The sequence below is a fragment of the Nycticebus coucang genome, chromosome 8 (assembly GCF_027406575.1).
Source record: "Nycticebus coucang isolate mNycCou1 chromosome 8, mNycCou1.pri, whole genome shotgun sequence".
Classification (NCBI taxonomy): Eukaryota; Metazoa; Chordata; class Mammalia; order Primates; family Lorisidae; genus Nycticebus; species Nycticebus coucang.
In genome coordinates this window covers 95,988,184-96,002,988 of record NC_069787.1, presented here as the reverse complement: position 1 = coordinate 96,002,988, position 14,805 = coordinate 95,988,184, and the positions used below count along the sequence as shown (strand labels likewise).

At 36.5% G+C, this 14,805-nt stretch overlaps 1 protein-coding gene and 1 non-coding gene across 8 annotated transcripts in view; both read right to left on the bottom strand.

Annotated features, from left to right (window-relative positions):
- Nucleotides 1-14,805, bottom strand: part of DOCK3 (dedicator of cytokinesis 3) — an 899,254-nt gene that overhangs the window by 727,153 nt on the left and 157,296 nt on the right. The gene's annotated exons all lie outside the window — the stretch shown is intronic.
- LOC128592801 (U5 spliceosomal RNA) lies at nt 1,040-1,154 on the bottom strand. The gene has a single exon (XR_008382015.1). It is a non-coding gene; the product is annotated as a U5 spliceosomal RNA (small nuclear RNA).

Genomic DNA, 14,805 nt, shown 5'->3' with positions numbered 1-14,805 from the left:
AAAAGCATATTAAAATCATATTTTTGTCATTTTCTATTAGATATAATAGTATTTTTAGAAAAAACATATGAATACAAATCTTTCTTTAAAACACCAACTGTAGCATTCTGAGATCTAGAGTTGTCATAGCAATTTAATCCAAATTCATGATGAATTGATGAATACCACATTCCTAATTTTCATTTCAAGGCATAAGCCCTTGCAACTGAGTAAGACAAATAATAAAATTAGGAAAGACATCAGAAGTCTTGTAATTCAACAGGACAAAAATTACCAGAAAAGGTGTTGGGGCGGAGAAATGCTAAAGTTATATTGCTTTTTTTGTGAGAGGGAATACAGCCCAGACTTTCTATTTCTTAGCCTCAATCAATTTCCCATGCAGCATACTACACTACTCTGGTTTCTTTGCCATCCAACTGCTAAAGTCAACAACCCTGCTAGTTGATCTTTCTTCTGATTTATTTTCTTTTGGCATTCACACATAGCAATACTATCAAATGTTTTAATTACACAATATTCAGAGAAAGGAAATTTTACTGAATTTTACTTTTCTCAATTCCAATCTATTATTTTCAGAGCTTTGCTATATAGTTTCCCAATGGGCAGGAACGGAAGCCAAGAGTTGTAATTCGAAGAGGAAGATGAAGAAAGAAGAGATTGTTGATGACAGCTAATTTTAATTAAGAGCCTTTTTTTTTTTTTTTTTGCGGTTTTTGGCTGGGGCTGGTGCCCTACTCCTTTGAGCTACAGGCGCCACCCTAAAGAGCTATTTTTTTTTTTTTTTTGAGACAGTAGAGTGCTGTCGCATCACAGATCACAGCAACCTCAAACTCTTGGGCTTAAGCAATTCTTTTGCCTCAGCCTCCCAAGTAGCTGGGACTACAGGTGCCTGCCACAACACCCAGCTATTTTCTTGTTGCAGTTGTCATTGTTGTTTAGCTGGCCAGGGCTGGGCTTGAACCCGCCAACCTTGGTGCATGTGGCTGGTGTCATAACCATTGTACAGGCACCAAGCCTTTTTTTTTTTTTCTTTTTAAGTAGTCTTGTAAACACAGACCTCAAAAAATTGGGTAAAGACTCAGAATTGTTTCTCTTCATGGAAATCTTTAGTAAAAGGCGAAAGATTCATGCGATCTGAAGAGAAACCAGAGTATAATTAAGAGCTTATTATTGAGAGCTCGTTCCATGTATCAGATTGGTGCAAAAGTAACTGTAGTTTTTGCGTTGTTGAAATTTGCCATTTGATAGTAGAATAGTGGAATACATTCTTAAATAAATGTGGTTATGTTATACATAATTTTAATTCACATTTCTTGCTTTATGTGTTTTTGCTAATGACTTATTACTTGCTGTTTATTTTATATTTATTTTGGACTATTGAAATGATGTTAGACAGAAAGCAAATTCGAGTGATTTTCTTAAAGTTTACAATGGGTTGTAAAGCAGAGGAGACAACTCACAAAATCAACAATGCATTTGACCCAAGAACTATTAACATGCAGTGCAGTGGTGGTTCAAGAAGTTTTGCAAAGGAGATAAGAGCCTTGAAGACAAGAAGCACAGTGGCCACCTATTAGAAGTTGACAATGACTGAGAGCAATCATTGAAGCTGATTCTCTGGCAACTACAGAAGAAATTGCCAAAGAACTCAACTTCGACCCTTTTATAGTCATTCAGCATTTGAAGCAAATTGGAAAGGTGAAAAAACTCACTAAGTGGGTACCTCATGAGCTGACTGAAAATCAGAGAAATTATTGTTTCAAAATATTGTCTTCTCTTATTCTATGCACCAACAAACCATTTCTTGATCAGACTGTGATGTGTGATAAAAAGTATATTTCATATAATAACCCATAACAACCAGCTCAGTGGTTGGACCAACAGGAACCTTCAAAGCACTTTCCAAAACCAAACTTGCACAGAAAAAGGTCATGGTCACTGTTGGGGGTCTGCTGATCCACTATAGCTTTCTGAATCCCAGAGAAACCATCACATGTGACAAGTATGTTCAGCAAATCAATGAGATGTATGTACTGAAAACTGCAACACCTGCAGTCAGCACTGGTCAACAGAAAGGGCCTGATTCTTCTCAGCATCGCTGGATCACAACTTGCACAACCATGCTTCAAAAGTTGAATGAACTTGGCTACAAAGCTTTACCTCATCTGCCATATTCCCCTAACCTCTCACCAACTAACTACTACTTCAAGCATCTCAACAACTTTTGCAAGAAAAACTCTTCCACAACCAGCAGGATGCAGAAAATGCTTTCCTAGAGTTCATCAAATACCTAAGCACCACTACAGGAAGAAATATATTTGTTTCTCATTGGCAACAATGTGCTAAATATAACAGTTCCTATTTTGATTAACAAAGGTGTGTTTGAGCCTTGTTATAATGATTTAAAATTCATGGTCCAGGTGGGGGCTGTGGCTCATGCCTGTAATCCTAGCTCTCGGGGTGGGTGGATTGCTTGAGCTCAGTTTGGAGACCAGTCTGAGCATGACCACATCTCTAAAAAACTAGCCGGGCATTGTGATGGGCGCCTATAGTCCCAGCTACTCAGGAGGCTGAGGCAAGAGAACTGCTTGAGCCCAGGAGTTTGAGGTTGCTGTGAGCTGTAATGCCACGACACTACCGAGGGCGACAAAGTGAGACTCTGCCTCAAAAAATTAATTAATTAATTAAATTCATGGTCCAAAACTGAAATTTCTTTCACACTAACCTAATATTAACCTTTAAATCTCACAACAAAGCTATGAAGAATCAACTTTTTCTCATCTGAAAATATAACAAACAATAAGAGAGAGCTGTGCTTCTGTTCAGTATATCAGCTGAAAATGATAAATTTAAATAAGTCATCTTACACCCTGAATTTCAATTTCTTCATTTATTTTTTAAAACTGTCGTAACCTTATCAATGTGACACTTTAGAGTATCTTAAGAGACATAATAGAAAATGACATCAGCAAGTATGGCAGAATAAGCCTCTCCAAATAAACTCTCCAATAAAACCAATGAAAACACTATAAAACAATAGTAATCAAGACAGTGTCATACTGGCAACAGAGTAGGCAAATAGCACTTTATGAGGCCAAGGTGGGAAGTCTGTTGAAGATCAGGAGTTCAAGAACTGCCTCAGCAATAGCTTGAGCCCAACTCTACAAAAACATAAAATATAGCCAGGTACAGCACACATCTGCAGCTACTTGTGCGGCTAAGGCAGGAGGATCACTTGAGCCCAGGTATTTGACTGAGACTGTCTCAAAAAAGAAAGAAAGAAAAAGAAAAAAGAAATAAAATTAACTCAAAATGAATCATAGAGCTAAACGTAAAATACAATACTGTAAAACTCCTGAGGTAACACAGGAGAAAATCATGGTGACCTTGTGAACAGTAGTGACTTTTTAAATACAACACCAAAGGCATAATCCATGAAAGAAATAATAGATAAGTTGGACTTCATTAAAATTTAAAACTTCTGCTCTGTGAAATACACTGTCCAGAGAATGAAAAGAAAAGCCACAGACCAGAAGAAATATTTACAAAAGACATATCTGATAAGGATATATAAAGAACTCTTTACAACTCAACAATAAGATAATAAATAGCCCAATTTTTTAAAATGGGCAAAAAAACCTTTACAGACACCTCATCTAAGAAAATATCTGCAGAATGGCAATTAACAAAAAAATGCTCAACATCATTATGTGATTTAGAGAATTGCAAATTAGAACTGTGAGATACCAAATTAGAACTATGAGATACTATTAGAATGGTCAAAATCCAGACCACTAATATCACTAAAAGCAGGTGAGGATGTGGAATAACAGGAACTCTCATTCATTGTTAATGAGAATACAAAATGGTATAGCCACTTTGGAAGAAAGTGTGGTGGTTTCATACAAAACCAAACATACATATCATATCATATGACCCAGCAATCCACTCCTTGATGCTTAACCAAATGAGGTGAAAACATACACCCACACAAAAACAACAAATGGATGCTTACAGCAGATTTATTTGTAACTTCTGCCAAACCTAGAAGCAACCAAGATGCCTGTCCTTAAATAGGTATTCCATCTATATCATGGAATATTATTCAGTAATAAAAGAAATGAGCTGCCTATGCAGCAACTATCTAACTTCTAAGCTAGAGACATGTTACTCACAGGACTGTTGTAAGAAACGTAACTTTTCACACTTTACCCGAATGTCTGCCAGTAAAATTTTACAATGTAAGAATTACTAGAGAAGTTTGGATACTGTCTTCAAATTCTAAAAGCATAACTCTTTGAGCCTCAGTTACTCCTCTGTTCAAAACTTTACAGCAGCTTCCCATCTCAAAGTAAAATCAAAGTCCTGACTACAGCCTCTGCTATCTCAACTCCCACTACTCTCTTTGGCTCTCCCCAACCCATACCCCTCTACTGCAGTCATAGCAGTCTACCTCCAACTCGTTCAACTCACTAAGCAGGTTCCCACCTCAGGTATGTATTTATACTTTTTGTACCATATGCCTGGACAGCTCCTCCCACACTCAACCTCAACAGAACCACGGGATTGCTTCCTCACTTACATTTGTTTTCTTTTTTTTTTTTTTTTTTTTTAATTTTTTTATTAAATCATAACTGTATACAATGATATGATTATGGGGCATCATACACTCACTTCATAAACCATTTGACACATTTTTATCACAGTGGTTAACATAGCCTTTCCGGCGTTATCTCAGTTACTGTGCCAAAACATTTACATTCTACATTTACCAAGTTTCGCAAATACCCCTGTAATATGCACCACAGGTGTGATCCCACCGATTCCCCTCCCTCTACCCAACCCCCCCCTTTCCCACTTCCCCCTATTGTTAAGTTGTAGCTGGGTTATAGCTTTCATGTGGGAGTCCCAAATTAGTTTCATAGTAGGGCTGTGTACATTGGGTATTTTTTCTTCCATTCTTGGGATACTTTACTAAGAAGAATATGTTCCAGCTCCATCCATGTAAACATGAAAGAGGTAAAGTCTCCATCTTTCTTTAAGGCTGCATAGTATTCCATGGTATACATATACCACAATTTATTAATCCATTCGTGGATCGATGGGCACTTGGGCTTTTTCCATGACTTAGCTATTATGAATTGGGCTGCAATAAACATTCTGGTACAAATATCTTTGTTATGTTGTGATTTTTGGTCTTCTGGGTATATGCCCAGCAGAGGAATTACAGGATTGAATGGCAGATCTATTTTTAGATCTCTGAGTGTTCTCCATATATCTTTCCAAAAGGAATGTATTAATTTGCATTCCCACCAGCAGTGCAGAAGTGTTCCCTTTTCTCCGCATCCACGCCAACATCTCTGGTCTTGAGATTTTGTGATATAGGCTAGTCTCATTGGAGTTAGATGATATCTCAAAGTAGTTTTGATTTGCATTTCTCTGATGATTAAAGATGATGAGCATTTTTTCATATGTCTGAAGGCCGTGTGCCTGTCTTCTTCAGAGAAGTTTCTCTTCAAATCCCTTGCCCAGCCTGCGATGGGATCCCTTGTTTTTTTCTTGCTGATGCGTTTGAGTTCTCTGTGGATTCTGGTTATTAAACCTTTGTCAGAGTTATACCCTGCAAATATCTTCTCCCATTCTGAGGGCTGTCTGCTTGCTCTGCTTACTGTGTTCTTAGCTGTGCAGAAGCTTTTTAGTTTGATCAAGTCCCAGTAGTGTATTTTTGAAGCTGCTTCAATTGCCCGGGGGGTTCTCCTCATGAAATACTCACCCAGACCAATTTCTTCAAGGGTTTTCCCTGCATTCTCCTCTAGTATTTTTGTAGTTTCATGTCTTAAGTTTAAATCTTTAATCCAATGAGAGTCTATCTTAGTTAATGGTGAAAGGTGTGGGTCCAATTTCAGTCTTCTGCAGGTTGCCAGCCAGTTCACCCAGCACCATTTGTTAAATAGGGAATCTTTTCCCCACTGAATGTTTTTAATTGGCTTGTCAAAAATCAAATAGCGGTAAGTAGCTGGATTCATCTCTTGGTTCTCTATTCTATTCCAAATATCTACTTCTCTGTTTTTGTGCCAATACCATGCTGTTTTGATCACTATCGATTTGTATATAGATGCAAAAATATTCAACAAGATCCTAACAAACAGAATCCAGCAACACATCAAACAAATTATACATCATGACCAAGTTGGTTTTATCCCAGGGTCTCAAGGCTGGTTCAATATACGTAAATCTATAAATGTAATTCAGCACATAAACAAATTAAAAAACAAAGACCATATGATTCTCTCAATTGATGCAGAAAAAGCTTTTGATAATATCCAGCATCCCTTCATGATCAGAACACTCAAGAAAATTGGTATAGAAGGGACTTTTCTTAAACTGATAGAGGCTATCTACAGCAAACCCACAGCCAATATCATATTGAATGGAGTTAAATTGGAATCATTTCCACTCAGATCAGGAACCAGACAAGGCTGCCCATTGTCTCCATTGCTTTTCAACACTGTAATGGAAGTTTTAGCCACCGCAATTAGGGAAGAAAAGGCGATCAAGGGTATCCATATAGGGTCAGAAGAGATCAAACTCTCGCTCTTCGCAGATGATATGATTGTGTATCTGGAAAACACTAGGGACTCTACTACAAAACTCCTAGAAGTGATCAAGGAATACAGCAGCGTCTCAGGTTACAAAATCAACATTCATAAATCGGTAGCCTTTATATACACCAACAACAGTCAAATTGAAAAAGCAGTTAAGGACTCTATCCCATTCACAGTAGTGCCAAAGAAGATAAAATATTTGGGAATTTACCTAACAAAAGACGTGAAAGATCTCTATAAAGAGAACTATGAAACTCTAAGAAAAGAAATAGCGGAAAATGTTAACAAATGGAAAAACATACCATGCTCATGGCTGGGAAGAATCAACATTATCAAAATGTCCATACTACCCAAAGCAATATATAATTTCAACACACTCCCTATTAAAGCTCCACTGTCATATTTTAAAGATCTTGAAAAAACATTACTTCGTTTTATATGAAATCAGAAAAAACCTCGAATAGCCAAGACATTACTCAGAAATAAAAACAAAACAGGAGGAATCACACTACCAGACCTCAGACTTTATTACATTTGTTTTCTATCCAAATGTTACCTTCTTAGAAAGGCTCTAATTATCCTGTAAATATATGCAAAAGACAGAAGTTCTCCCCTCCCCCAAATACAGTCACCTATTTCTTTTTTTTTTTTTTTTGTAGAGACAGAGTCTCGCTGTATATACCTGAGCCCCAGTAGCTAAAAGAATGTTCAACATACATTACACTCAAATATTTGCTGACCAAACTGAAAGAATGAATGGATCTGTAATATATAGTTTAATAAATTTACCTCATAAGTTAATAAAATGAGAGTTGATAGATATAAAGTACCATGAGCAGTGTCTGACATATTGCACTAACTCAATTATTTCTTGGGGGGAGAGGTACTATGAGGGAAGGAGTGACAGAGGAATGAGACATTATATTATGTTTGTTAATTAACACTATAAAACAGAGTGTCCAATCTTTTTTTTCTTTTCCATGAACTGGAAAAATAAGTCTTACTTTGGACTACACATTAAATACACAAACACTAACAATAGCTGATGAGCAAAACAAAAGTTTCGTACATATTTTTCTCAATATCCTACACCACGATAAGCACAAGAGTCTACAACAAATCAGGCTGAGGACAGGCCCACAGGTTGGATGCCACTGCAGTATAAAATGTTATTTCTAAACCTCCCCAAAGGAGACTGTTCTTATGAAATAAATTAATTGAAATCTTAAGTTTCTTAATATAAATGATGTGATACTAAGAAAATTTAGGGGACCAAAATTACACATTCCTGAACACCTATATTGTTACCAGCACTAAGAAGATTTACTATTACAACAAAATTGAATTCACTAAGACTAAAATCAGAGTGAATGAGCACCAAGAGCCTCCACAGGAAGCAAGTAACACTTCCAATAAGAAAAAGAAATGATTTCTTCACCATATAACCCATCCCTATTTAGTGATTACTGATAAAGACTAACTATCCGCATGGTAACTATGACATTACCCACAATCTCCTTATTCTTAAAACACTACCACTGAATCAGTCTCTCATGCTTCTAACCATATCTCTGTTTCAACTGACTTTTAACTCAAAATGCTATCTAGAGTTATCATCCACTGGCGATCTTTTTGTTCATGACTTAAAGGTTTCCCAAATATCAACTACATATAGAAAATAAATTAGGGATATGAGAAGCAATATAAATCAAAATGTCCCTTGATCTAATATCCCAAAACATAACCCTTGCCTAAAAGAACAAATTTATTTTCTCAGTGTATCTATTTTATTACCAGGTGCACAGTCTCACCAAAAGCCAATTTGGGATTTGAAGGGGGGTGGGGGGGCACTCGACTGGCAAAGATCTCACAGACCACAAAGGCTTGTAAGAAAGGTTTTTATTGAGGAGGGAGGGATGCTGCAGAGCAGCACAAAGAAGGAGAGAAAAGGAGGGGGGTGGGGAAGAGAGAGGAGAGACCGAGAGAGACAGAGAGAAAGAGAAAAGAGAAGAGAGAGAAGGAGAGAGGAGGGAAGAGAGAGAGAGAGTTATATAGGTTCAGTTAGGGGAAGTCTTAGAATGGTGATGGGATGGTAGAATAGCCAATAAGGAGTTACTGCTCTGGCCAGAAGAGGTGTTAGGGGCAGGCTATAAGTTTGAAATTTTCAGCAGGTAGCTGTAACTTTTTAAGAGTGAGATAGCTAATCTTGGTCTGTAGAAAGCAGGAGGGGCTTTTCTGGGGTAGGAGCTTACTCTGGGAATTACCTAACAGGATTCCTCTAAACTAGGTTTAGAAAAATCTTTTATAATACCTAATCCACCCACACAAGAAATAAGTTTAAAAGTTCCATGCTTTAAAGACCCAAAAACAGAACTAGTACCAAGTAAGCAAAATAGAACACTGGTTCTAATGCCATCTAGAAACTATAATATAAATGCAGTCTATGATCTCACTTAAAAATATAACTTATTGGGCGGCGCCTGTGGCTCAAGGAGTAGGGCGCCGGTCCCATATGCCGGAGGTGGCGGGTTCAAACACAGCCCCGGCCAAAAACCACAAAAAAAAAAAATATATATATATAACTTATTTGCACAAGGGCCTCAAGACTAGATGAAAAATAATAAAATAACAAAGAAAAAGTGGAAAAAACAACAGTAAAACCAAAGGTTCTAAAATATCAACCAAAACTGTTCTTCTAAATTTGGTAAGCTACTGTCACCCAGACTTTATAATCCTAACGAAGATGACTGAAAATATGACACATTTGCATTCCCCCCATGCATTGTAAACTGTCACCCAGACCTTATAATCCTAATAGAGATGACTGAAAACATGACACATTTATATTTCAACTTCAATATTATTGACTATATTTACTAAAAATTATAAAATCATCTAAAATAAAATGTAAAGATAGAAAAATGCCATTTAATACTAAATGTAACTAAAAATGGAATAAATTAAACTATTAATAAGTTTCTAATTTAGATGTAATCTTAATTCCTATTTTATACAGAAATTACCGGAGACCAGTAATAACATTTTACACTGTGGCATCCAACCTGTGGGCCTGGCCTCATGTTCATTGGTTCTGGACTCTTGTGCTTATCTGTGGTGTGGAATATTGAGAAAATTATGCACAAACCTTTTGTTTTGCTCATCAGCTATCATTAGTGTTTGTGTATTTAATGTGTAGTCCAAAGCAAGACTTATTTTTCCAGTTTGTAGCAAAGAAAAACAAAGGTTGGACACCCGTTTTATGGTGAAAATTAGCAATTTATAATTTAATGGTTATTCAAAGTATATTCTATTGAAGCAGTTAGTCCACAAAGAAAATGAAAAAACATGGGAAAAAGTTATAAATAAAAAATAATCATGGGCTCGGTGCCTGTGGCTCAAGGGGCTAAGGCGCCAGCCATATACACCTGAACTGGCAGGTTCGAATCCAAACCAGGCCTGCCAAACAACAACGGCCACAACCAAAAAATAGCTGGGCATTGTGGCAGGTGCCTGTAGTCCCAGCTACTTGGGAGGCAGAGGCAGGAGAATCGCTTGAGCCCAGGAGTTGGAGGCTACTGTGAGCTGTGATGCCACGGCACTCTACCAAGAGCAAAAGCTAGAGGCTCTGTCTAAAAAAATAAATAAATAAATAAATCACATTAGGCTGAAGAGCAAAAAACAAATGCATATTTTAGAAAAAAAGGTAAGATTCAAAGAAAAGAAAATTCAGAGAAACCTTACATGTACTGCACACTAATAGGTAATTTAGGTACCAAAAGAGAAGAAACTGAGAATATTATATAATTCTTACAACAGTAGGAAGGAAGCTTACCAGAGTGTATATGTGCTTACCACCATTAAGTGTTCAGAAATTTACCTGCTTTGAGAATGAAATAAGACACCAACAGGGTTATATTTATCATCCTAACTCTGTATTATTTATACCTTCCATGATTGGTCATGCCAAACACACTTTGCATATAAATCAAAAAATCAGCAGTGCAGAAGTGTTCCCTTTTCTCCACACCCATGCCAACATCTCTGGTCTTCGAGTTTTGTGATATGGGCTAATCTTACTGCAATTAGATGGTATCTCAAGGTAGTTTTGATTTGCATTTCTCTGATGATTAAAGATGATGAGCATTTTTTCCTATGTCTGTACTGCTGGTGGGAATGCAAATTAATACATTCCTTTTGGAAAGATGTTTGGAGAACACTTAGAGATCTAAAAATAGATCTGCCATTCAATCCTGTAATTCCTCTAGTAGGTATATACCCAGAAGATCAAAAATCACATTACAACAAAGATATTTGCACTAGAATGTTTATTGCAGCCCGATTCACAATTGCTAAGTCATGGAAGAAGCCCAAGTGCCCATCGATCCACAAATGGATTAATAAACTGTGGTATATGTACACCATGGAATATTATGCAGCCTTAAAGAAAGATGGAGACTTTGCCTCGTTCATGTTTTCATGGATGGAGCAGGAACATACTCTTCTTTCTTCAAGAATGGAAGAAAACGTATCCAATGTACTCAGCCCTACTATGAAACTAATTTTTGGCTTTCATATGAAAGCTATAACCCAGTTATAACCTAAGAATATGGGAAATGGGGAGAGAGAGAGGAGGGAGGGGGGGAGGATAGGTGGAGGGAGCGTGATAGGTGGGATTACACCTGCGGTGCATCTTACAAGGGTACATGTGAAACTTAGTAAATGTAGAATATAATTGTCTTAACACAATAACTAAGAAAATGCCAGGAAGGCTATATTAACCAGTGTGATGAAAATGTGTCAAACTGTTTATAAAACCAATGCATGGTGCCCCATGATCGCATTAATGTACACAGCTATGATTTAATATTAATAAAAAATAAATAAATAAATCACTTCACATATAATTTTTACAAAAAGAAAAAAGGCAGTTTTTTTTTTTTTTAATTTAACCCCACTGAGTTAGACAAGCAAGTCAGTAAGAAGGGAAATACAAATTAAGAGAGAAATCTACTTGAGAAAATATTCTGGGCCTTGGGTATAAAATATATTAAAGATAAATTTATGTGGAAGCTACAATTACTTAAACATATTGACAAAAATGGTGGTTGTCTACGCTTGTTCCATGTTCTACACTAAGTGCTTTCACATCTATAATTTCAAACACTGCTGAACATCGTTTTCTTAAATATATATTCTTATTTAAAATATCAAGTGTCTTTGCAAGCCAACCAATGCAAGCGAGACTATCCCAGAAAACCAATAGAACCACTACAATTGCTACTGACAGAGAGGCTACAGAACAGTGTCAGCAGTGTTAACCCAAAAGAATGAAGCCTCTGTATAGACCAGGCCATGTGACAGTCAACAATCAACAATATTTTCTTTACAAGGATTCTGGGGCAAACCAATCAAGCTAGATCAAAGGCACCACATATAGTCCAACAAAAAAGTACCCTTCAACAAGAAGTTTCAAGCCTTTATTTCACAGGTGTAACATATATTCCACACTGACAAAAGAAAAAATGCAAATTTATTTACCTCCAACCCTCAAACCAACAGCTGCACAGAAGTAGAGACAGGTAGAAAACAAGCACAATTTCTCTTCCATTCCACATCATGATTTAAAATAGTCTAAAAAGGGTAGCACCTGTGGCTCAAAGGAGTAGGGCGCCAGCCCCATATACCGAAGGTGGTAGGTTAGAACCCAGCCCCAGCCAAAAACTGAAAGAAAAAAATGTCTAAAAAAAAAAAAATAATGATTCTACTAACAAACACAAACATTGTGACCTAATTATACTTTCATATTAATCTGAAATAAAGTATTTTTTTAATTTTTAAAATTAAAAATAAATTTTTAAAAAATCATGGTTCTTTGTGAAGACTTACATGAGTACCACTTTAGAGCTCATGTAAGTAACCAACTGTCAATTAAAGATCCAAAAACAAAATCTATAACTTTTTCAAAATATTGTTGTCCCCCACCCTTGGTACATCAATAAAAATATGCACAGCCCTCCCAATTCTGGATCCCTTTTCCAATTTTATAACAAATGATATGCAGGAAAGAAAGTGCCAAACACTTGTAAAAATAGAAAAAATAAAGAGAATTCAACTCCAAAATAGATGAACATAATAATTCAAAAGTCTCATCATTTCCACTAAAAACTTTTAAGAATAATTTTGTGTATTTCCATAATTTAATGCTATGTTAAATCTTCATTTATGAATTTACCTCCCAAATGAGTTGTTATTCTCTTTAAATTAATCACTCTAAAGAGCCATTAACATAGTGTTTTCTTGGTGGTGATGGTGAATCAATGAGGGTACAAAGAGCCAGGTTATGCAGCTTGCATTTGCTGGGTAAAGTCCCTCTAAAAATAATGTCATGTCCCCAAAGGGTGTGTCACACACCATGGCTCCACAATCTATCACTCCTTCCCTCTCTCCACTCCCCCATTCCACACCTCCTACCATATACTAGCATCAGTTGTCCTCACATCAGAATTGAGTACATCGGATTTTTGCTTCTCCATTCTTCTGATGCTTCACTAAGAAGAATGTATTTAATTCCATCCAGATTACTACAAAAGACGTAAAGTCACCATCTTTTTGAAGGGCTGAAGAGCATTCCATGGTATACATACACCACAGCTTATTAATCCATTTCTGAATTGGTGAACATGTAGGTTGTTTCCACAATTTGGCAATTGTAAAGTGAGCTGCGATAAGCAATTTAGTGCAAATGTCCTTATAGTAAAAGGATTTTTTTTTTCCTTCTGGGTAGATGCCCAGTAATGGGACTGCAGGATCCAATGGGAGGTCTAGTTTGAGTTCTTTGAGGATTTGCCGTACTTCCTTCCAAAAGGGTTGTATTAGTTTGCCGTCCCACCAGCAAGGTAAAAGTGTTTCCTCTCTCCACAACCACACCCATATCTTCAACTCTGAGTCTTGGTGATGTAGGCCAGTCTAACTGAAGTTATGTGATCTCTCAGGGTGGTTTTGATTTGTATTTCTCTGATAATTAGGGATGATGAGAATTTTCTCATATTGTTTTTAGGCATTCATCTGCCTTCTTTACAAAAGGTTCTATTCATCTCACTTGCCCATTCATATAAGAAATTGTTAGCTCTTTTTTTGTTGCTCAATTAGAGTTCTCTGTAGATTCTAGTTATTAAGCTTTTGTCCAATTGATAATATGCAAATATCTTTTCCCAATCTGATGGCTGTCTGTTTGTGTTGATTGATGTTTCCTTAGCTATACAGAAGCTATTGAGTTTAATTAAGTCCCATTTATTTATTTTTGTTGCTATTCCAATTGCCACTTTCCCCAGGTCAATAGCTTAAAGTGTTTTCCCCACATTTTCTTTGAGGATTTTCATTGATTCATGCCTTAGATTTAGATCTTCTATCCATCTTGAACCAATTCTAGTGAGTGGAGAAAGGTGCGGGTACACTTTCAGTCTTTACACGTAGTTATCCAGTTCTCCCAGCACCATTTACTGAATAGGGATTTTTTTCCCCCAGTGTATGCTCTTTTTTGGTTTATCAAAGATTAGGTGGCTGTAAGATGTTAGCATCATCTCATGGTTTTCAATTCAATTCCAGATGTCAAAGTCTCTATTTTTGTGTCAATACCATGCTGTTTTGATCATGATGGTACTGTAATACAGTCTAAAGTCCAATGCTCCCAGCCTTGTTTATATTACTAAGAATTGCCTTAACTATATGGGTTTTTTCTGGTTCCATAAAAAATGAACAATTGTTTTTTCCAAATCTTGAAAGTATAATCTTGGAATTTTAATGGAAATTGCATTGAATCTGTAGATTGCTTTGGGAAGTATAGACAACTTAACAATCTTGATTCTTTCCAGCCATGAGCATGGTATGTTCTTCCATTTGTTAATATCCTCTGCTATTTCTTTTCTTAGGGTTTCATAAATTTCTTTATAGAGGTCATTCGCCTCTTTTGATAAGTATATTCCTAAATATTTCATTCTCTTTGAGAAGGGAATTGTGTCTTCGATTAGCTTCTCACGGTGGTTGTCCTTGGCATATACAAAGGGTATTCATTTGTGCACACTAATTTTATATCCTGAGACATTACTGTATTTTTTTGATAACTTCCAGGAGTCTTGGGGTTGAGTACTGTAGGTTTTCTAGGATCATATATGATCAGCAAAGAGGGAGTGTTTAACTTTTT